At 46.5% G+C, this 24,136-nt stretch overlaps 1 long non-coding RNA gene across 2 annotated transcripts in view; it reads left to right on the top strand.

Annotated features, from left to right (window-relative positions):
* LOC146854935 (uncharacterized) overlaps nucleotides 1–24,136 on the top strand; it is a 425,965-nt gene that overhangs the window by 116,910 nt on the left and 284,919 nt on the right. The window lies entirely within an intron of this gene.

The raw sequence follows: 24,136 nt of genomic DNA on the forward strand, positions 1-24,136 counted from the left end.
TCGGGCCTCCTCGGATCGGATTTATTTCTAATTACGTCACTAAAAAAACGGTAGAAAAAGTAAGGACTATAAACGGAAGGAAAAGTAGGACTGTCATTACCCTTTCAGCTCTTACCTATAATGTGTTTTGTATAGAGCTCGCTGTCACTTACACTTTCTTAGTGCTGAGTTAACGGGCTCTCCATCACCCCGCTCGCCGGGAGCACAGCGAGAGCCTGCGAGAGACGAGAACTATTTTTCTAGAGAGCAAAATACTGTGGACCTTGTAGCCACAGACATACTGGGGGCTTGGCAGCGTTATCAGGCGCCGGCATTCGTTTCCTGGACATACACTTGGAAATCCGATTTTGTTACTTGTACCGTGACTACCCCACGATTGCTGAACGTCAATTGAGTTCTATTCTTACTCCATGGGGTCGTGTCCAGATGGAGGACTTATGTAAAGAATGTTACTCCATGGGACTATGCTCAAATAGCATTAACCAGTGACTACCAACTCCTCTTTCACACACATCGTACATTGCCTTGAAAAAGTCATTGTGCTCACTGTGTACAGACGAAACACGTGTTGGCTTTTCCTTCTTAAACCACATGCATTGAAGAACATTAAAAATCATCAACTACATTGGAACCTTAGTCGGATCGTCATTTCATCATCACTGAAAATTTGTGAATATCCTGTAAGCCATATACGAACTCTGGATATTTTAGTGCTTGAAAAAACTGTTATAATATTGCTACTGGTCTATAACGTATATGCAGTGCAAATGACCTAGTTTGTTACACACAGGAGTGCTGCCTAAGCCAATTCCTTTAGACAATACTTGTGGATGGGAGGTACAGCTGGAAGAGATATTTCCTCTCACTAACAGACAGTCACATCAAGGTAGAGAACCATTACCAAGGAGGGAGTTGATGCGATTTTCCCCCTGAAACAAGCCTGGCTAAATGTAACTGAGGGGTGAATTTGAAAAAGGAGTCGAGATGGGGGAGGATGAGATGTAATCCAGTTAGTAACTCTGGTGCTTTGCGGCGTAGTTCATTCCTGGCTTCATCACTTGACCAACCTTTGTGTGTGTGTTTTTTGTTGTGCTTTTTGCTTTGTCTCCTAGGTCCTGATTATGATGGCGGTGGAACGCCACCATCAGGCCGTCAGTGGTGGTCCCACCGCCACTCAGCCCATTGGTCCGACCATCGCATTAGGATGCAGACGGCCGGAGCTCGGCTGTGGGGGGGGGGGGGGGGAAAGATCGCCGAGTCCAGGGCCGGCATTAACACTGGTGGTGCCCTGTGCAACAATGTTTGTTGGCGCCCCCCCAATGACCACCTCTGCCACGGACTCCCTTACCACCACCCTTTAACAGTGCCCCTCAAATCTCGAGAACCACCGTCTCTCGGATTCATTTAGCGTTATAGAACCACTCATACCAGTGTAAGGTGTCAGAGCACTTTACATCCCACACACACATTGCACAGAGACAATTATAGGTGTGTGTAAATCAGTGTATAGGAAATGTTACATCAGACAAGACTACAAGGTGTAGTGTTGGAGTAACATGTCATCTATACTGGTAGGCAATATAGTTTACGAGTCCTTATTCTGGAAAAGCACAAATTCAGAATTTAAAAAGTAACACCATTGTTAGAGGTTCTCTTTAATAACAATAATTGTTTTCTACCCAAATGAACCCTTTTAGCAAGATTAGGATAATGAAAGACAGGGCAAAAAACATATAGCTCTAACATAATACTTGCAGTTTGCACGTAGCTCTTCAATGACAGATAATAGCTCAATGTTCTATATTAGGATTTTGACTTACAAACCACAAGTAACAAAAGGAGCTCTCTTACAGAAGCAGTAACCCACTGACCTATTTACATTACATGCACTTTGTTATCTGCATGGTACAGGTTCTTAGCAGCAGGCATTTTAACCCACTGTGCTACCTCAAAACTTCCACTAGACAAACCTCCGTCTCCTTCCAGGAAGATGATTAATCACAGTTATGTTGACATTTTAATTGATGCCTGAAAATTGCTGGAGGCCAGGAAGGCAGCGGGTGCTTTTAAATTGTTAATATACTTGGAAGAATTACGCCCCCATCCCCAAGTCAGCACCCGGTGCGGTGGCACCGATCGCACCGCCCTAGAGCCAGCCCTGGCTGCATCCGACAAGATCAAGGATCCCATTAGTGCGGCGGTCAAACTCCCATTCTCTGTGATGGAGTGTGGGGTTGTTCTGAAAATTGTAGGGGTACATCAAAATCGCTGATAGTCCGTACCCACATATCTACCTATGTTGTATTAACGTTTGTTATTAGAAGTGCTTAGTAATAACATGTGAAAGTACAAATGGTGGGGAAAGTGTCATATTATGTATCAGAGATGACTTATTCTTATGTTAATAATACTGTATTCCGTAGTATTTGATGCCATATGCCTAATGAAAATTGCTTATATGTGATAATGCGCATGCTTAAGATGTGCACCATAATAAAGTTGCACAGATACCTGATAAAGTTGCATTTAACGTGTAGTGCTACATAAGATGTTTGCAGCTAAAGTGCATTCATGTGCTTTGTAATGTAATCGTGCAGAATGGCCTAAATGAAATGTTCACTTATGTGTGTATTTGAAAGGCCTGTGTATTTTATCCTTATGTTGGCCGATTTTTGAAGGCCTGAAATGTATTTTCCCTGAGGGCTCTGTAGTAAGGATTAGAGAAACTTCATGTGCACGATGGATTTGTTCTGTTCTCACGTTTCTTTTGTAGGTGGAGAAAGACGTCTTTGTTAGTCAGAATAACGCCTTTTGTTTAGGATAGTTAGGCTCAGGAGGATGTGATACATTTTGCTGGAGAGAGCTGATAATTGGGAGTCAGTGTTCTTTATCCTTGAGGGAGGCTTGGGAATCAAGGTCATCATGCCAGGAGTTGGAAGCATCGACACTGCATGGAAAATCACCTATGAGAAATGCCCAGCGAGATGAGGTGATCCGTGGGTGTGTTCTGTGTTCTTGTGTTTTGTTTTAGGGATAGCTTCCCGGGGGGGGGGGGGGGGGGGGATTCAAAGGGGACAGAAGGAGCATCTTAGAACGAGCTCTGTAGCTTTTGCTACTTGGCACATACAACGTGAGTGTACTTCTTAGGAAGTCTTCACGCGCTGACACCTTTTTCTTGATCTTACCTGGGAAATGCTAAGTAGGGATGACACGATAGTGTTAGTGTAGGGACAGACTAATGCTTTTTCTTTATCCTCGCCAGATGAAGACCGAACTTGAGGTAAGGGAAATCATTGCCTGTGTTTTGCTTCTGGAGATTGTTATTCTTTTTATGATCCATCGAATAAAGTTAGCCCATAGGTTTGGATTTGAAATGTATTCCTATGTACTTTTACAACCTCGTAATAAGGTGCTTGTACATCCAGTTGTTTTTGGCTTTGTAATAAACCCACTAAATTGGACCGGAGTTTGTGGTTCTTCAGAGTCACAGCCCTTGTAAATGGTGATCTAGTTTATTGTTTGGTTTCTCCCCTCTACACTTCTCAGCAGGCAACAAAGATCCATCGACTCTGAGTTCCATAATAACTTTTGTAGAGAAACTCAACCCTTTTTCAGTTGGTAGCCAGAGGACGGTTCCCTCTGCAGTGAGGGGAGAAGTTAGGGGAAAGTTAGCCATAGTGTCCCAAAAAGCCCAGAGAATGAAAGGTTAGAGGATTGAAGGCGAAGGACGACGGGCTTGGATGGAGACCGACGGAGAGTGACGTTGCAGTGGGGACAGCAGTTCACGGTGGAGTGAGTATGAATAGGGATGTGTGTGTTAGATTGCGGTGTTGATTTAAATGTGTGATGTTTCGCGGAGTTGGGTTGAGAAGTGAGTGATTGTGGTTTCGGGCTGAATGTGCGCAGTCCATGTGATACGATCTGCTTTGCTTTGATGTCAGGCTCCACGAGTAGCCTAAGATCCCGGGATAGATTTGTGGTGTAGAAGACACCCAGAGTTGTATTTGTCTGACCAGTGATTGTGGGAGTCGTGAGACGTCATTGACAAAACCCACAGGAAGATAGGAAACGTGTGAGAGAGAGCTTGAGAGAATCATGTGGGAAGATAGTGCACAAGGGCGGACCACAGCGATTCGAGTGGCTAACGCAGGTCGTGGGTCACTGTGTGCGTGAATGAACCTGAGCGGGTTGATCCTATCGACTAGTTATATGACTGTCCGGACATTCATGGGCAGGCGGTTGAGATGATTGTCTGGTCGATTCACGGACAGACAGTTGCCAGATTGAGGTAGACAATTACTTGTGAGACTCTCCGGTTGTTTTGTGGACAGACAGTCGGTTATGTGACTGCCCGGTCGTCTAGTGGACAGACAGTTACTTGATTCTGTGAGTCAAGTGTGTGAATGTGTGAGGAAGAGATTGTGAAGGAGGGTGAACCGCTGTGAGGGGGAAAAGTGACATCGGAGTGTGCCACGCTGCTATAGGTCGGTTGGTGTAAAGTCACGCTGGGATTGGTGGATTGTCGTCAGGAAGTAAAAGCGAAAACATCTTGTAAGGGGAAGGAGTTGATTTAATCATGCAATGTTTTAGGGTGTTACGTGATCTTTGTAGGGGAGATAAAGGAGTGGTAACTCAAGTGGGTGAAGAGTTACCACCCGAGGATAAACTAGCACATTACATGTCCACGAAAGTAGGACTCCGTACCATAGTTTGGCTTAAAAAGGACCACAAGATTTCTGAGAAGGAGGGAGATCTGGCTTTCCAACGTTATGGGTCATTCAGTTTGGATATATAGTACCAGTTGAGGGCAGTGATGGCTTCATTGCGACTTCTACCCTGACCAACACAGGTTGAAGCTTTAGATGCATGGATAAGAGCAGCACATGCAAGGAAAAGGGACCGACGTCAGGAAAGAGTGAAGAAGTTAATAAGTTTGTTTCAGGATGCACGATGGGATGCATTAGCGAAAAGATTGAGAGTAGAGACTATCGAGGGAGAAAGGCTATTCCCGATGTTACTGAAAGTAGGAGATGCCCAAAAGAGGAAAGAAGAAGAGGATGATAGTGACACAGATGACAACTTGTTGGAGAGGATGTTAGCAGAGCGTCCGCCTCCGTATAATCCAACATCGGAGGAGGGAACACAAGCGCTTACTGACGGGACAGGAAAATCTCAAGCGAGTTCTAGAGTGGGAGTAATGGGAAAGATTTCAATAAGAATGGAGGGAATAGGAATACAGCAAGTGAGCGATACAGGATCAAGTGGAGCTAATGCTGTTACAGGGTTACCAGATACCCTTACGGTGCCATAGTGTCAGTGTACAATCCAAGTCAAGCAGGAAATGGTAGTCAAACACAGACATCAACAACAAGAGAAGGTATCTGTTCAAGAGGAAATGGGACAGTGAGAGGAATTGGTCCTCTTCTGAGACCTTTAGAGGCTAGTACTCCATTGCCAGCTACTGCAGACACTTCTAGAGGCCATACTGAGTCTAGAGTAGTAAGATCAGTGTCATTGGCAGAGTCACACTCTGATTTGAGACGTGGGAGCCTCCAGTCAAGGGTCCCCTGGGAAGAGTGATAGAAGGAGGAGCTGGTCAAGGAACTTCAGGGAGTCAGAATATTCCATGGACTATAGTAGAAGGGAGTGACAAAGGAAGCCAGAGCAGCGAAAGTGGAGATCAAAGCAGTACATCAAGTCAGGGAACAATTAAGGCTGCCATAAAGGCTAAGGTGCTAGATGTGATGAGGTTGAAGGTGGAAGCAGATGAAATCATAAGTGGAAACTTGCCCTTAGAAAGATTGGAACTTTATGAACAGGATGAGCTGTTGTTTGTAGCGAAGGATGTGAACCATAAGGCAAGGAAAGGTCATGAGAAATTGACTGAGTTAGCACGAAGATATGATGTAGATTTGTCCAAAACAAAAATGTTGCAGGGGTGTCATAGGCTAAATTACAGTGCTCAGGATTTGGAAGAGAAAAGAGTCATAGGATTGAAAACCCACATTTGAGAGTTGATTGTAGGTATACGTGCATGGAGCATGCTTGACAAGTGGGAGGAGAGGTTGTCTAAGAAAAAGAGCGTCAAGAAGGGTATAGGTGATACGCCACCTCAGGGAGGAGGAACAGCAGGAGTAGAGGCTTACCCATTGTGAGAGGTACCCAGTATGTGCTATGGAGCAGCGGTGATTTGGCAGCTTTCACAAATGATTTTCCTCGGCTGAGGGAAAAACCTGTTGAGTGGTACAAGCAAGTTGATCGTTTTGTCAAAATCTCGAAGGTGCTGTGGATTGATTTGAATACATTGTTTGATATCATAGTACCAAGTGATTTGTGGTCAGCATGTAAAATTGCAGTAGAATGGCCGACATCAGAAAAAGATCCTATCACACATTGTCCTTCACCCGTGGTTATGAAAAAGTTTGAGCAAGTGATTACATGGTTACAGACAAAGATTTCGCCCCAAGATATTGATTGGGTTAAAATATATCAAACCACCCAAGAGCCCAAAGAATTAGTCCATGCTTACTACGAGAGGCTCTTGCAATCCTTTAAGCAGTACAGTGGGCTAGACTCCTTAGATTCCAAAGATATGAGACAGTTTGTCTCCAAATTCGTTTTAGGATTGAGACCAGAGATTAGCTTCATGATTCAACAGCATCTGATCTGTTGGCAGTATAAGTCTGTGGACGAAATTCTACGCAATGCTAGATACTGTAGTGATGAAGTAGAGTCAAAGCATAAGAAGCTCAAGGATAAATTGATGCTGGTCCAAATGAGAAATGCAGAAAGAGTAGACCAAGCACAGCCAAGTGGAGGAACATTAGAACAAAGACAGGGAAACAGTCAGAGGGTGGCCCAAAACTCATCAGGTCAGGAAAGAGGGTAACCTATGCACCCCAAGACAGGAGTAGATGTTGGTACGCTGAAAAAGACTACGGCATGTCATTATTGTCAAAAAATCAGGCATTGGAAGCGCAAGTGTAGGTTGAATCCTGCCAATCGGGTCCATGATGAGGAGAGAGTGCAGGTACCTGAGACGGTAAATGCCACAGTGAGACCAAGATCTGTACAAGGGGGAAACTTAGGACCTCAAGTGCAAGTTTCCTAGCCACCAAGAAGTCCACAAGCTAACAGGACATATCAGCAAATGCCATTTATTGAGACATTCAATGAATTCGATTCCAGACCCGTTACAATGATGGTGCCTGAGGGGGAGGAAGACCATACCCTTGGAGCAGTCTTAGAGGTAGACCAGAGAGGACCACATATAGAAGCCGATGTTGACGGTCATCCTATCACCTTTCTGATTGATACTGTGCTACCCGTTCTACTGTTGGACCAGCAGTAGTCCCAAACCTACCCCTCTCGGGACAATCAATCCACGTAGTAGGAGTTGCAAATAAGAGAATGACTAACCCATTGACAGAGGAGGTACCTGTGACAATAGGAACATTTCATGATCAGCATCAGTTTGTGGTGTGGGACTCGAGTCCAGTCTGTCTATTGGGTCGAGATCTTTTATGTAAATTGAACTGCACCATCTATTGCACAACCAAAGGAGTGGAGTTGCAGACTAATGATGATGACATTGCATTCAAACTGGCGAACCAGAATCTCTGCATAGAGATTTTCCCAACGGTCGAGGAATAACTGCTCGATTTGGAAGATTCCGTCTCTTTGGAGGTCTGGGATTTTATGGGGGGAGAAATAGGATTGATGAAGGGAGTTGAGCCAGTTAAGATTCAGGTCAAACCAAATGCTGAGTTTCCAAGAACGCCCCAATACAATCAGATGCCGGAAATGGTGGCAGGAATAAAATCTGTGATTGAGTCCATGATTGAGCAAGGAATTCCGAAGGAGATAATGGGGAGCCCATGCAATTCCCCTATAGTGGGACTGCAGAAACCGAGTGGGAAGTTTAGAATCGTGCAGGACCTGCGAAAGGTCAATACAATTGTAATTCCATGTTGTCCTGTGGTACCGAATCCATCAGTGATCCTTTTCCATATACCCTGTGAAGCTGAGTGGTTCACAGTGATTGATTTGTGTCAGGCATTTTTCTCGATACCTTTGGATGAGGAGAGCCAATTTTTATTCGCTTTCCGTCTGGAAGACCGTGTATTAACATGGTATCGTATCCCTCAAGGGTGTATAGAGAGTTCATCGATCTTCAATCAGATATTGAAGAAGAATCTTGAGGGTCTTGTACTGCCATAGAATTCAGTTCTCCTGCAGTACATTGATGATCTCTTGATTGCGTCTGAAACGGAAGATGCTTGCAGGATTGATAGTGTTGCATTGCTAAACCATCTAGCAGAGAACGGACACAAGGTGTCCCCGAGCAAATTACAGTACTGTTTCACTGAAGTTCAATATTTGGGTCACCGAATTGAGAAAGGCAAGAGGAAGGTGTCACCAGACTGCATTGAGGCGATCATGAACATGACTGCGCCTACCACACAGAAGGATGTCAGAATGCTTCTGGGAATGGTTGGGTAGCTCCTCCCTCACACCTCCCCATATATGCCGGCCGCTGCACGGTGAGGAGAGCGACCCTTGACCCTACCTGGTAGGTCGCTTGCCCGCCGTACTGCTCCGCCTGTGTGTCTGCCGCTGCTGATTAAGTTGGAATAGGTTGGTTCTCACTGTTTTTTCCTGTACTGCTCTCCGTATTATTGTGCCCGTAACTGCTGCTCTCTATCCTCCCCCGCTGCCTGCACTTGCGCTGTGCCCGCCTGTCTTCCCTCTGTTTCCCTCTCTGCCCCCGCGTTGCTGCCCATTTTGCCTCTGCTCCTTCGTTGCCCCGATAACCCTGTGCCCGATGTGCCCGTTTTGACTTCTGTTCCCCTCGCTGCCCCCGTATTTCTGTATCCTTCTTCGTCTCTGTATCACTCATTGCCCCCTTACCTTGTGCCTTTTTGCCTTCTGTGCCCTTCGTCGTTCCGCTCCGTTCCCGCCGCTGCGTCCCCTGCAGCCCCGCCCCCTGACTGCCCATTCGCTGCCCCCACCTCCCACCTCCCAGCTGCTCCTCCCTCCCACCACCCCATATATGCCGGCTGCTGCGTGGCCACACAGCGGGCGCGGCGCTGGCGCGCCTAAGGCAAGCCTGTCTGCGCCCGTCCACGCCTGGACCGCGCCCAGCACCAGAACCCCTGGTCGCTGCACCAGCAACAAGGAACGCCGTCACTACGATGCCAGCACTCTGCATGCCCTCAACCCTGGACGGACCCACACCTGCTTCAAGGCTGCCCCGAAACGCACACACGGTCCCTTCACCTGCCAGAATTGCAGCAACACCAGCCTCAGAAAAGACGATCCACCCGCCAAAAAAGACCTCAACCACCTCCAATGCATACTTCTGAACACCCGCTCCGCACGCAAACACGGCGTCGAGCTCTGGGACCTGCTCGACACAACATCCGCGGACGTCGCCTTCCTGACTGAGACGTGGATGAACGGCTCCTCCACACCTGACATCGCCATAGCCATCCCAGACGGCTACAAAATCACCCGCAGAGACCGCACCAAAGGAGTCGGAGGAGGAATAGCCATCGTCCACAAGAACAGCATCAGAGTCTCGACCAGCACCGACGACACCCTCAGCACTGCCGAACACATGCACTTCCAGATCCACACAGATCCTAACTCCACCCTCAGAGGCACACCATCGCCGACCTCATCAGCACGCACGCCCTGACCTCCACTGACTACATCCTCCTCGGAGACCTGAACTTTCACCTTGAGAACAACAACGACAGCAACACCACAACTCTGATTGATAACCTCGCCAACCTCGGACTGAGGCAACTTGTCACTACGCCCACCCACTCCGCCGGCCACACGCTCGACCCCGTATTCTCCTCAAGCCCGCACGTCTCCTTCAACCACACCACCAAACTCCTCTGGACCGACCACCGCTGCATCCTCTTCACCTTCCAGAAACCCACCACACACCACCGCACCCAACAGATCCCCTGCCGCTGCTTTAGCAAAATCAACAAAGACCAACTCCATGCTAACCTCGCTCTCAGCCCACCCACCGTACCCTCCAACACCAACGACGCTGCCCACAGCCTCAGACGCTGGATCGAGGACTGCGCAAACACCCTTGCTCCGCTGAAGAAACCCACCTACAGAGACACCAGCAAGAGGGCCAGCTGGTTCACCCCAGAACACCTAGTCCCCAAGCAATCTTGCCGAAAGCTAGAGAAGAAACGGCACAGTGAACAGACCCCGGACATCCTCACAGCACACAAGGACGCCATCTGCAACCACCACCACCTCGTCAAGGCTGCCAAGAGGACCTCCTTCAAAGACCGCCACAACAACAACGCACACGACAGCAAGGAGCTCTTCAACATCATGAAGGAACTCTCCCACCCCAGCTCCAACACCAACGAAGTCCCGCCGTCGCAAGCCCTGTGCGACTCCCTCACCACTTTCTTCCACTGCAAGATAGCAGACATCCATGACAGCTTCAACACCCAGACAGCCCCAACAGACAGCAACACAGCAGACTCTCCTCACATCATCGACTACGACCCCCTGCTAGCCTGGGCCAGCGTGAGCATCGATGACACCATCAACACCATAAGCACAATCCACTCCGGCTCTCCGTCAGACCCATTCCCGAACCACATCTTCAACAAGGCAAGCAGCTCCATCGCACCCCACCTGCACAATGTCATCAACCTCTCCCTCAAGACCGCGACCTTCGCAGAGAGCTGGAAACACGCCAAGATCAACGCTCTACTCAAAAAACCCAAGGCAGACCCAAGAGACCTCAAGAACTTCCGGCCCATCTCTCTGCTCCCGCTCCCGGCCAAGGTCATCGAGAAGATCGTCAACAGACTGCCAACACCTCGACGAAAACAGAATCCTGGACCCTTCCCAGTCAGGGTTCTGCAGCAGCCACAGCACCGAGACCGCCCTCATCGCCGCCACCGACGACATCAGGACCCTGCTGGACAACGGTGAGACCGCGGCACTCATCCTCCTAGACCTCTCCGCCGCCTTTGACACCGTCTGCCACCGCACACTACATGCACACCTCCACGCAGCAGGGATCCAAGACAAGGCCCTGGAATGGATCACATCCTTCCTGTCAGGCAGAACCCAGAGCGTCCGCCTCCCCCTTTCCGTTCCGAAGCCTCCGAGATCATCTGCGGCATACCCCAGGGCTCCTCCCTCAGCCCGACACTGTTCAACATCTACATGACCCCACTTACACACATTCGTCCGACAGCACGACCTCAACATAATCTCCTACGCCGACGACACTCAACTGATCCTCTCCCTCACCAAGGACTCCATCACCGCCAAAGCCAACCTCCACGAAGGAATGAAGGCCGTCGCCGACTGGATGAAGATCAGCCGCCTGAAGCTGAACTCAGACAACACGGAGGTCCTCATCCTCGGCTCCAACCCTTCAGCCTGGGACGACTCCAGGTGGCCAACGGCACTGGGGACAGCCCCGACACCCACAGACCACTCACGCAACCTGGGAATCATCCTAGACTCAACGCTCTCAATGACCAAGCAAGTCAACGCCGTCTCCTCCTCCTGCTACAAAACCCTCCGCATGCTCCGCAAGATCTACAAATGGATCCCAACAGATACAAGAAAGACAGTCAGCTAGGCCATCGTCAGCAGCAGACTCGACTACAGAAACCTCTCTACGCGGGAGCCCTGACCAAGCTCATCAAACAACTACAACGCATCTAAAACGCCTCGGCGAGACTGATCCTCGCTGTACCATGCCACAGCCACATCACCCCCCTCCTGAGAAACCTGCACTGGCTCCCCGTCAACAAGAGGATATCCTTCAAGCTCCTCATCCACGCACACATGGCACTCCACAAAACTGGCCCTGCCTACCTCAACAGACGTCTCTCCTTCTACATTCCCAACCACCAGCTACGCTCCGCCGACCTCTCACTGGCCACCGTCCCTCGCATCCGAAAAGCTACCACCGGCGGGAGATCCTTCTCCCACCTCGCTGCCAAAACATGGAACACCCTCCCACTGAGCCTACGACAGACCCAAGACCTGCTGACCTTCAGGAGAACACTCAAGACCTGGCTGTTCGATCAGTAGCGACCCCCCCCTTAGCGCCTTGAGACCCTCGCGGGTATGTAGTGCGCTTTACAAATGACTGAATGATTGATTGAATGGATACCCAACTTTTTGTTGAAGGCGAAGCCTTTGTAGAGGTTGACACACAAGGATGTCAGTGATCCTGTACCATGGGATAATGACTGTTTGATTGCCATCTTGGAGCTGAGAGAGAGCCTTTGCCGCGCTCTGGCTCTGGGAATGCCTGATTACAACAAGTCATACTCACTGTTTTGCTGTGAGAGAGAAGTTTGCGCATTGTCAGTACTGACTCAGACTCATGGAGGGGTCAGTATACCAGTTGTCTACTTTTCAGCTGCCCTAGATCCGGTAGCTTCAGCGTTGCCCAGATGTCTCAAATCCATTCCTGCAACTGGTGTCAGCATTGAAAGGTGTGAAAGCATAGTCATGGGTCATCTTTAACTGTGTATGTTCCACATTCAGTTGAGCTCCTGCTGACGAGAACAAAAACCCAGTATCTTATGAATAACAGACTCACACGTTATGATCAGGTCATATTTCATCTGAGAATGTTACACTGAAAATATTTTCTGTTTTGAACCCTGCTACCCTGATGCCTTTTCCAAATGTTGATGATGAAGATTGTGAGGACCATGACTGTCTTGATGTGACTGAACTGTGCACCAAACCGAGACCCGACATTGTCGATGAACCCTTACCTCAATCTGATGAGATCCTCTTTGTAGACGGTTCACGCTTAAGGGACAATGTAGGCCGTTAAAGAGCAGCGTTTGCTGTGTTCACCAGTCCTGGAGTTGTGGAAGCGGCTTGTTTACATGGAGTATACGCTGCACAAGTTGCTGAAATCATTGTATTAACCTGTGCTTGTTTGGTTGGCGGGCAAATCTGAGCCACGATCTACACCGATAGTCAGGTCGGTTACGGTGTGGCTCATGACTTCGGACAGCTATGGTCACAGAGGGGATTTTTGTCGTCATCAGTATCTCCGATCAGCAACAGGGAATATGTGAGGCAGTTGTTGGAGGCTTACAAAGTTCAAGAGAAATTGCTGTGGTTAAATGTGCCGCCCATGGGAAGGGGGAGGACTTTGTCACCCTAGGGAACAGGTATGCTGATGAAGTCGCCCGTTTTTGTGCTGAACAAGGGTGCATTTTCACAGGAGAATATACTGGAGAGAGCCCAGAAAGAACCGAGCTTAACATGATGCTAGCTATAGCAGACACTTGGGATGAGCTCAAGCACCTGCAGGAAGAGGTATCAGGACAGGAAGAAGCTGGATGGATTAAAGCAGGTTGTGAGAAAAGTGATGATGGTATTTGGGTTTCAGCCGATGGTCGTGCAGTGTTACCAGATGACTTACTGTGCCATATGGCAAGACAGATTGATGGAGCAGTTCACATTGGAAGTGATGCCATGGTACGAGTGTTCAGACAAACATGGTTTAATCCACGGTTTCATACGTTTGCTGACGCAGTGTGCCATCGGTATGTCACATGTCAACAAATGAATGCTGGGAAGAAGACTGTGGTTGCATTGAGTCAAATTGGATGGTCAGGTGGACCCTTTAACCGGATCCAACTTGACTTTATAGAGATGCCTAGGTGCAATGGATTGAGATACATCTTGGTTGTGGTGTGCGTTTTCACACGATGGGTGGAAGCTTATCCAACAAGGAGGTGTGATAGTCTCACAGTAGCCAAGTTATTGCTTAGGGAGCTCCTACCATGTTTCGGAATACCAACCTCATTGGAGTCTGATAGAGGGACACACTTCCATAGTGAGATCATGCGGATGCTTTGTGCGACCATGCAAGTTGATTAGAGACTGCATTGTAGCTACAGGCCCGAGGCATCTGGAATTGTGGAACATATCAATGGGACTCTCAAGATGAGAATGCCAAAAGTGTGTTCATCTGTGTCTTTGAAATGGCCTGATGCGTTGCCCTTGGTGTTGATGAGTATCCATAGTATCCCTGACAGGAGAACTGGTCTCTCGCCACATGAGAACCTGATGGGGAGGGCGATGCGCTTGCCAGCAGTGCTGTCTACAGCTTTGATAAACATCACAGACGATTTGATACATGATTATTGCAAAGGACTGGCTGACATAGTCCATTCTGTATCTCACCAGGTTCAAGCTGCGACTGCCCCAACCTCGAAGGACCTGTGCCACGATCTGTGTCCGTGTGACTGGGTGCTCATTCGCAAACATGCGAGGAAGAGTTGCCTTGACGCCCATTGGAAGGGTCCCTTCCAGGTGATCCTAGTGACAAATACAGCTGTGAAGTGTGGAGGCTTGCTGAATTGGATACACTCCTCCCACACCCGCAGAGTTTCAGAACCATTGGAAGAAACAGTTCCTCTCCAAGAAGGAAATCCAGCTGTGGTTGTGAGGCCACGGGAGAGGACAAGCCAAGCTGTGGGGGTTGCTGACAAAACTGGTAGCTCCCCAGTATAATCTGAGGGGGGTCATGCTACACAAGGCCCAGATATTGACTCTGAGGGAGACAGTAAAGTTGCGAGTGATATAGAGTCAGACTCAGCAGAAAGAGCTGGTGTGCAAGGTGGTCAGGTGCAAAGAAGGACAGAGCCTGCAGAGGAAGCGTGGCCTGGGAGACAAGGGAGGCTAAATATGGGATTGGCACCTGAAAGAGATCTCGCTCCAGCGTCTGAGACATCTGAATCGGAGCTAAGTGATGCAGAACAAGTGCAGAGGAGTTTGAGAAGGTTGAGAAGAGCGAGGGCGCCTTGCCAGAGATAAGCCTCTCCCGAGTGGACATATCTAGCTACATATACCAGGAGTAGCGGGTACCGGGAGACTGAGGTCTTCACGAGTGGTCAGCAGGACCCCAGAACTGAAAATTGAGGTTGAACTGATAGTTCCTGGTCTGGAAATAGAGGGGGTGTTGACAGTGACAGTACCAAGACCTCCGACATTGAGCAAAGTGCGAGTTTTGATTCTACAAGACTTGTCTTTTCCAACCTTTGGATTTCAGTCATCAGCCCAAGAAATTGCAGCTCTTTGTCTAGAGATTTTGCAACGCGTCCTAATTGAAATTGGTTTTGAGCTTACAAGAGAAAGTTAAATGAACTGTAAATTGTAAATACGTTTCTTTTTAGGAAGACAACCTAGGCCCGAGTGGAAGAAGAACAAATTTAGGGACCCTCCGTAGAAGAAGAAAGAGGGCTAAGGAAGTCGTTTAACTGTGTAAATAAAGGATCGAACTGTAAATTCATTTCCAGAATTTCAAGAAATTGCATTGAACTGTGTAGCAGCTGTATGGGGCAGAGAAAGACACTTTGTGCAAATCCCTTTGCTGTGATAACCCGACAATTGAAAATGGAGTCTGGAAATTCGAATCGTAGGTCTAAGTGTGTGACAGGTACACTCATAGTAGGAGTGATAATAGTAATAGCAGTAGTTATTATTGTTTCTGTAAAGATTTCACACAATGCTGAAGTTGAAGGGGTAGAAGTGAAGGGAACAACGATGCCTGTTACTTCTAGCACAAAAGAGGGTATCATAGGAGCTGAAAGGCTATGCTAGATCAAACTAGTCGTATGTTACACGTAGATTTGTCTAAAGGTGATTACACGCTTAATGCTTATGCGAAACTGCTATATGAGTGTGTGAACATAATGGATGTGAGAGATTGCTATGTGTGCATGCAGTTGCCTGCGTCTGTGGAGGAGGGTATTCGGTATTACCATATTTCTTTGACATATGGTATTACATGTAGTCTGTTGGTTAGTATGTTTTACGGTAAGGGTCATTATGAGTATTACTTTTCTAACTATGATGTAGTAATTTCAGAGGTTCCAGCTTTGAAGCAACTGAATAAGCATGATTATTACAAGCAAGTAGATAGAGTGGGAAAGTATTTCATACCTACCATCACTTTAGACACATTAGAAAAAGGGGTATACCCAAAAATCACTGGGACCTGGGTGTCGAACAGTATAGGGAAAGGGGTCCCAGAGTATATGAAATATAGAGCACACTGAATAGAATAAATTAAGAAATTGAATCAACAAAAAGGAAGCGTGAGTGTTATTTAATCACACTCTGCACTGGTATCAAGTCATTTCAGATACAACAACAATTTTCAATTATGCAAAATTAGGTGCAAGAGAGTGCCCAGGGAGGGAGGGGGGGGAAAGGGTAACGTGTAGATAGTGATATTTTAGGAAGGGGGGGGGTAAGTGACACAACAATTCAAAACAGTATCACAACTTAATTGTTTGGGCAAAATATTTCATGCCACATATTCAGACCAACATAGATTCGTTGAGACATGCGATGATTTGAGAACCCATGTACATAAAAGAGAACACAGTGTAAAATACACTATTGAGGTACTGGTATTGATGATAAGTCGACGTTTCGACCCCTTAATCCCAGGAGGGTGGATAGGTAATTAGATTCCTTATTGACGGGGTCTTCATCAGGACAGGGTCGCAGGGGTGGAGGGAGTGGGGAAGGGCACCTGTATAATGAAACAATAGTGATTAAAAACGAATCTGGGGTCCTAGAGCAAGCATAAATAGGACTGGTGGGATGAATCACCATAGTTACCGTTAAATGAATTCTTAGCTGAATCACGAATAACGGGGCAGTAGGGCTCCCAGGGTGGAGAACGAAGACACCTGAAAATAAAGTATCAGGGTGAGGGGGAGGCTAATCATGTAGCTGAAAAAGCAGGCTAAAATGTTGATGACTCACTGAATGAAGAAGTCTCAGGATAGCAAATTAGGAACTCAGTCTAAGCCGTGGAAATGGACCATCGGTGAAAGGCGTGGAATAAATCGCATTTGATTATAACTTCTACAAAAGAACATATCAATAAAGTATTAAAAGCGCTACTGAGGAAAAGGGTAACAGGTTCAAGGAACCAATTCGCAACATCCGTGATGACTCATAATATAGTAGAGTTAAATAATCATGAGGCTCAGGTCATGTTAGGAGATGGGGAAAGTGATTACTGAAGCTAGACCTGTATGTCATACAGTTGACAGCCTCCAAAATCAAATCACACACTCTCAACTTGTGAACTAACTGCGTGGAGACATTAATGTGAAAAACGGGATGGTCCTGCATTCAACAATATTAACAGATGGACAGAAACCAACTCGTAGACAACAGGCGCTGAGGACCGAGGTTACCCAGGGCTAGTTCAACAAAAGAGGGAGGAGGGAGAGCCTTACCGAACCACAAGGAGGAAGCGCTGAATCAACCCGTAGTGGATGGACAGGCGCCGCGTCTGGGGGTGATTATATAACGTGAGAGAGCACGCCGTCCGCCACGTTGCGTACCGGCGCGGGCAGCCGCTAGATGCTGGCAAAAGAGGGTAATAGAAAAAAGACATCCGAGGGGTGTCTACAGTCCCTGTTGTGAAGTTGAAACAACGTTGAAAAATAAAAATAAATAAACACTAAAGAATAAAGGAGTAAGGGGTCGAAGCATCGACACCAACAACATAATTATTTCTTAGAACAGACAAATTGCCATCGTAACGTAGAGATGCATACGATTCGAATTCACAGAACACATCTTCCTGGGCGCTCGCAAGCCAGAAAATGTACATGATACAAAAAGGTGTACTGGATCGAATATTTACGCATAAAATCAGATAGAAATAAGCTGAATAAACATAAGACATTTCAACATCATTGGTTAATGTTTTAGGTCATGATGCTTTGAAAAATAATGAAAAGTCCAAAACGAGCAGTTGAACACTATGATTTACTGGGCCACAGTCCTGACCAAATGCAATGGCTAGTCATTGAAAGAATCCAACTGGGTCCGAGAGGTGGTGACATTACCTCACTCCTTACTATGAGGGAATCCAAACTCATGATCCGTCTGGATACAATCAATAATGGCTTAAATGAACTCGATCCAAGTAATGCCCAATTAGCCTGCCTCAGTAGATAGGGTGGTTAAGCGATCTAAACAGCTGACCCATTACTATACTGTATATTACTTTAACATCCTCCTGAAAATAATCCCGAGATGCTACTCCTTCCATTCTCATCACCTGCTGTGTTCTAATAATTATAACCGTCAATTGTTTTTGTCAATTTGAACTTATTATTTTTAGTTTATGCGTGATGTTCATACTGCTCGTTTTGGACTTTTCATTATTTTTCAAAGCATCATGACCTAAAACATTAACCAATGATGTTGAAATGTCTTATGTTTATTCAGCTTATTTCTATCTGATTTTATGCGTAAATATTCGATCCAGTACACCTTTTTGTATCATGTACATTTTCTGGCTTGCGAGCGCCCAGGAAGATGTGTTCTGTGAATTCGAATCGTATGCATCTCTACGTTACGATGGCAATTTGTCTGTTCTAAGAAATAATTATGTTGTTGGTGTCGATGCTTCGACCCCTTACTCCTTTATTCTTTAGTGTTTATTTATTTTTATTTTTTAACGTTGTTTCAACTTCACAACAGGGACTGTAGACACCCCTCGGATGTCTTTTTTCTATTACCCTCTTTTGCCAGCATCTAGCGGCTGCCCGCGCCGGTACGCAACGTGGCGGACGGCGTGCTCTCTCACGTTATATAATCACCCCCAGACGCGGCGCCTGTCCATCCACTACGGGTTGATTCAGCGCTTCCTCCTTGTGGTTCGGTAAGGCTCTCCCTCCTCCCTCTTTTGTTGAACTAGCCCTGGGTAACCTCAGTCCTCAGCGCCTGTTGTCTACGAGTTGGTTTCTGTCCATCTGTTAATATTGTTGAATGCAGGACCATCCCGTTTTTCACATTAATGTCTCCACACAGTTAGTTCACAAGTTGAGAGTGTGTGATTTGATTTTGGAGGCTGTCAACTGTATGACATACAGGTCTAGCTTCAGTAATCACTTTCCCCATCTCCTAACATGACCTGAGCCTCATGATTATTTAACTCTACTATATTATGAGTCATCACGGATGTTGCGAATTGGTTCCTTGAACCTGTTACCCTTTTCCTCAGTAGCGCTTTTAATACTTTATTGATATGTTCTTTTGTAGAAGTTATAATCGAATGCGATTTATTCCACGCCTTTCACCGATGGTCCATTTCCACGGCTTAGACTGAGTTCCTAATTTGCTATCCTGAGACTTCTTCATTCAGTGAGTCATCAACATTTTAGCCTGCTTTTTCAGCTACATGATTAGCCTCCCCCTCACCCTGATACTTTATTTTCAGGTGTCTTCGTTCTCCACCCTGGGAGCCCTACTGCCCCGTTATTCGTGATTCAGCTAAGAATTCATTTAACGGTAACTATGGTGATTCATCCCACCAGTCCTATTTATGCTTGCTCTAGGACCCCAGATTCGTTTTTAATCACTATTGTTTCATTATACAGGTGCCCTTCCCCACTCCCTCCACCCCTGCGACCCTGTCCTGATGAAGACCCCGTCAATAAGGAATCTAATTACCTATCCACCCTCCTGGGTTTAAGGGGTCGAAACGTCGACTTATCATCAATACCAGTACCTCAATAGTGTATTTTACACTGTGTTCTCTTTTATGTACATGGGTTCTCAAATCATCGCATGTCTCAACGAATCTATGTTGGTCTGAATATGTGGCATGAAATATTTTGCCCAAACAATTAAGTTGTGATACTGTTTTGAATTGTTGTGTCACTTACCCCCCCCCTTCCTAAAATATCACTATCTACACGTTACCCTTTCCCCCCCCTCCCTCCCTGGGCACTCTCTTGCACCTAATTTTGCATAATTGAAAATTGTTGTTGTATCTGAAATGACTTGATACCAGTGCAGAGTGTGATTAAATAACACTCACGCTTCCTTTTTGTTGATTCAATTTCTTAATTTATTCTATTCAGTGTGCTCTATATTTCATATACTCTGGGATCACTTTAGACACAGCATATGCACATTTCCATAATTTGACGTGTATGTTAATTGACATAGAAAAGACATTTTTAGATCAAGTAGAGGATAGACATAGACAGTCGTCAGTGAGGACTAACACTGGAGAACATAAAACTGCCTGGACCAAGGAGGAATTAGCTCACAAAGCAGAAATGAGTTCTGGTCCAATAGTTTTAGATTTTGAACAGAGAGGAAAGTTATGCATTCGGCAGGTACAGACATACTATGATAACATCTACGTGGGACATAGTGTATGTGACCATATCTTCACAATTGAAGTGACAGCAAAGAACTTTTTGCAGGAGATGGTGCAAGTGGTACCGAATGTGTACACTGTGTGTGGGAAGAATGCTTATGTGCAATTGCCATTGAATTGGTATGGTACATGCAATGTAGCTGTGGTATTTCCAAAGATCTATCACGTTGAGGAGCTAAAACCCATAGGAGGTGGAATGCATCATAGGGAGATATAGTTGGAGATGTCTTTGGAGCAATAATACCTAGCTTAGGAGTGGTTGTTATTGATTTTTAGATAAGAAGGTTGTCGACCATTGTGAATAAGTTATCAACAAATACAGCTCAGTCATTGTTGCTAGTAGATTGAGAGATGGTGTCGCTAAGGGCTATGGTAATGCAAAATTGTCTTGCTTTAGATGTTTTACTTGCTGGGAGCTGTGAAGGCCTATAAATGGCACCAAGCGGTACAAGCTGAGAGATCTCTCAGGGAACGAGAGAGGAGAATGGAGAAACTGCAGGACAGTTACTACAAGAATCTCAAAAGCTTAGAGAAGTTCCGACAGGGAAGATAGGCTACAACTTCTGTTTAGGTCAGTTATTTCTCCAGGGAATTGTGATTGTTATGATGACACTTGTCATGAGAGGGGGGGAACTGATGGAGCGTGAGGGTGTTCTGAAAATTGTAGGGGTACATCATAATCGCTGATAGTCCGCTACCTATGTTGTATTAACGTTTGTTATTAGAAGTGCTTAGTAATAACACGTGAAAGTACAAATGGTAGGGAAAGTGTTGTATTATGTAGAAGAGATGACTTATGCTTATGTTAATAATACTGTAATCCGTAGTATTTGATGCCATTTGCCTAATGAAAATTGCTTATACGTGATAATGTGCATGGTTAAGACGTGCACCATATTAAAGTTGCACAGAGACCTGATAAAGTTGCATTTAATGTATAGTGCTACATAAGATGTTTGCAGCTAACATGTGCTTTATAATGTAATGTAATGATGCAGAAAGAGCTAAATGAAATGTTCACTTATGTGTGTATTTGAAAGGCCTGTGTATTTCATCCTTATGTTGGCCGATTTTTGTAGGCCTTAAATGTATTTCCCTTAGGGCTCTATAATAAGGGTTAGAGAAACTTCATGTGCATAATGGATTTGTTCTGTTCTCACATTTCTGTTGCAGGTGGAGAAAGTCGTCTTTGTTAGTTAGAATAACGCCTTTTGTTTAGGATAGTTAGGCTCAGGAGGATGTGATACATTTCGCTGGAGCGAGCTGATAATTGGGAGCCAGTGTTCTTTCTTCTTGAGGGAGGGTTGGGAATGAAGGTCATCGAGCCAGGAGCTGGAAGCATCCACACTGCATGGAAAATCGCCTATGAGAAATGCCCAGCAAGATGAGGTGATCTGTGGGTGTGTTCTATGTTCTTGTGTTTTGTTTTAGGGATAGCGTCCCGGGGGGGGGGGAGAAGTCAGGAGCAGGGGTGAGGAGATCGAAGGGGACAGTAGGAGCATCTCAGAACAAGCTCTGTAGCTTTTGCTACTTGGCCCAAACAACGCGAGTCTACTTCTTAGGAAGTCTTCATGCACTGACACCTTTTTCTTGACCTTACCTGGGAAATGCTAAGTAGGAATGACACGATAGTGTTAGTGTAGGGACAGACTAATGCTTTTTCTTTATCCATGCCAGATAAAGACCAAACTTGATGTGGGGGCAATCATTGCCTGTGTTTTGCTTCTGGAGATTGCTTTTCTGTTCATGATCCATCGAATAAAGTTAGCCCGTAGGTTTGGATTTGTATTAGTTCCTATGAACTTTTACAACCTCGTAATGAGGTGCTTGTACATCCGGTGGTTTTTGGCTTTGTAATAAACCCACTAATTTGGAATCTGGAGTTTGTGGTTCTTCAGAGTCATAGCCCTTGTAAATGGTGATCTAGTTTATTATTTGGTTTCTTCCCTCTACACTTCTCAGCAGGCAACAAAGATCCATCGACTCTGAGTTCCATAGTAACTTTTGTAGAGGAACTTGACCCTTTTTCACCTGCAATGAGGGCAGTGCCTGCTCAGGCACCGCGTAGGAATTATACTGTCCCTTTCCGCCTGCCTTTTCATCGCAGTTCACCTGCCATGAAAAGGCATGCAGAAAGTGACTTTGGGGTCCCTAGCAGGGCCCCCTTCCCCCCTGGCCCTCTGCTATGGGCCTGTGGGGCACCTAAGGTGCCCCTCTAAACATCCCTGCACCATGTGGCAGGCACCGCACGGTACCTGCCACATAGTGCAGGGATGTTTTAAATGTGTGTATTTTGTATTGCGGCGTGTGCTGCAGCCTGCAGCAGACGCCGGAATACAAAATATACAAATTTCGACTGCCGTGAAGGCGTTTGCATCATAATGTGGGCAGCGGTACTGCCGACTTCTAGTCGGATGGTCCTGCTTCGGCAGCGCTGACCGACATCATAATCAGGCCCTTAATCTCGAACCCAGGTTTTATCATTTAAACAAACTTTGTATGTTTTTTATGACAATTATTTTGTCATTTCCACAACTTCTACAGAAACCTCCACTCGACTGACCATCTGCCCGCACACATCATTCCCCCATCACAGAGCAAGATCCAGCAGGCATTCTTTCCCTTACCTGGTTCCCAAGGCTTGGAACGACCTCCCTCAGCACATTAGAGCCTCAGTCATTGACTTTCACAAGAAACTGAATACCTGGCTCTTCATTTAGACCCTTGGCTCGACTGCCCCAGCACCTGCACACTCTTAATGCATGAGTTGCATGCTCTATTGGTAAACACTTAATCACTCTGTACCTAAATTATGTGAAGTAAAATTTAAAATAAATAACTTGATGTACTCAATCTCAAATTGTTTTGCAAAACTCCACGGATATTCAGAGCTCCTTTGCTCCCCAGCTGTGTTTGTCCGTTATAAAAACCAGCCCCATCTACACAGAATCAGGTTTTTACCGCTCAATGGGGCACAGACAGGGCCTTGGCTAAGATAATAAAGGAATTCTCCTCTCCATTTAAGAGGATGACAAATTTCCTTTATATTCGTGACACTCTCAATCAATCAATCAATCAGGGGTTTATGAAGCGCGCTACTCACCTGTGAGGGTCTCAAGGCGCTGGGGAGCGGCTTCGGACCAGTCGAAGAGCCAGGTCCTGAGGTCCGTCCTGAACGTGTGCATGGTCGGGAAGCGTTTGAAGTTCACAGGGAGCTCGTTCCAGGTCTTGGCTGCGATGTAGGAGAAGGATCTCCTGCCTGTTCTGTTTCTGCGGATGCGGGGGACCTCTGCCAGGGCGAGGTCGGAGGAGCGGAGGTTCCTCTTGGGTACGTGGAAGGATACTCTCTCGTTGAGGTATTTGGGTCCGATGTTGTTGAGGGATTTGTAGGCGAGGGTGAGGAGTTTGAAGGTGACCCTCTTCTCGACGGGGAGCCAGTGTAGGTCTCGTAGGTGTTGGGTCATGTGTTTGTGACGCCGTGTCCCGAGGACGAGTCTGGCCGCGGCGTTCTGGATGGTTTGGAGTTTGTGTAGAAGAGTTCTGTTGATTCCGGTGTATAGGGTGTTGCCGTAGTCCCATCTGCTGCAGTCGGGGGGAATCCATTTGAAGGTCTTTGGGAGGATGCACAGGCAGTTGAAACTAGTGGATGCAACGGCGCTGATCTGGCGGTTCATGGAGAGGGAGGAGTCGAGGATGATGCTGAGGTTTCGTTCGTGCTCTGTAGGGGTGGATGGGTTGTCGAGGGTGGAGAGCCACCAGGTGTTGTCCCAGGCGGAGGTGTAGGGTCCAAGGATGAGGACCTCTGTCTTCTCTGAGTTGAGCTTCAAGCAGCTGTCTTTCATCCAGGCTGCCACGTTCTTCATTCCTTACTGGAAGCAGAGTCTG

Source organism: Triturus cristatus, chromosome 4_1, assembly GCF_964204655.1.
Source record: "Triturus cristatus chromosome 4_1, aTriCri1.1, whole genome shotgun sequence".
Taxonomy (NCBI): Eukaryota; Metazoa; Chordata; class Amphibia; order Caudata; family Salamandridae; genus Triturus; species Triturus cristatus.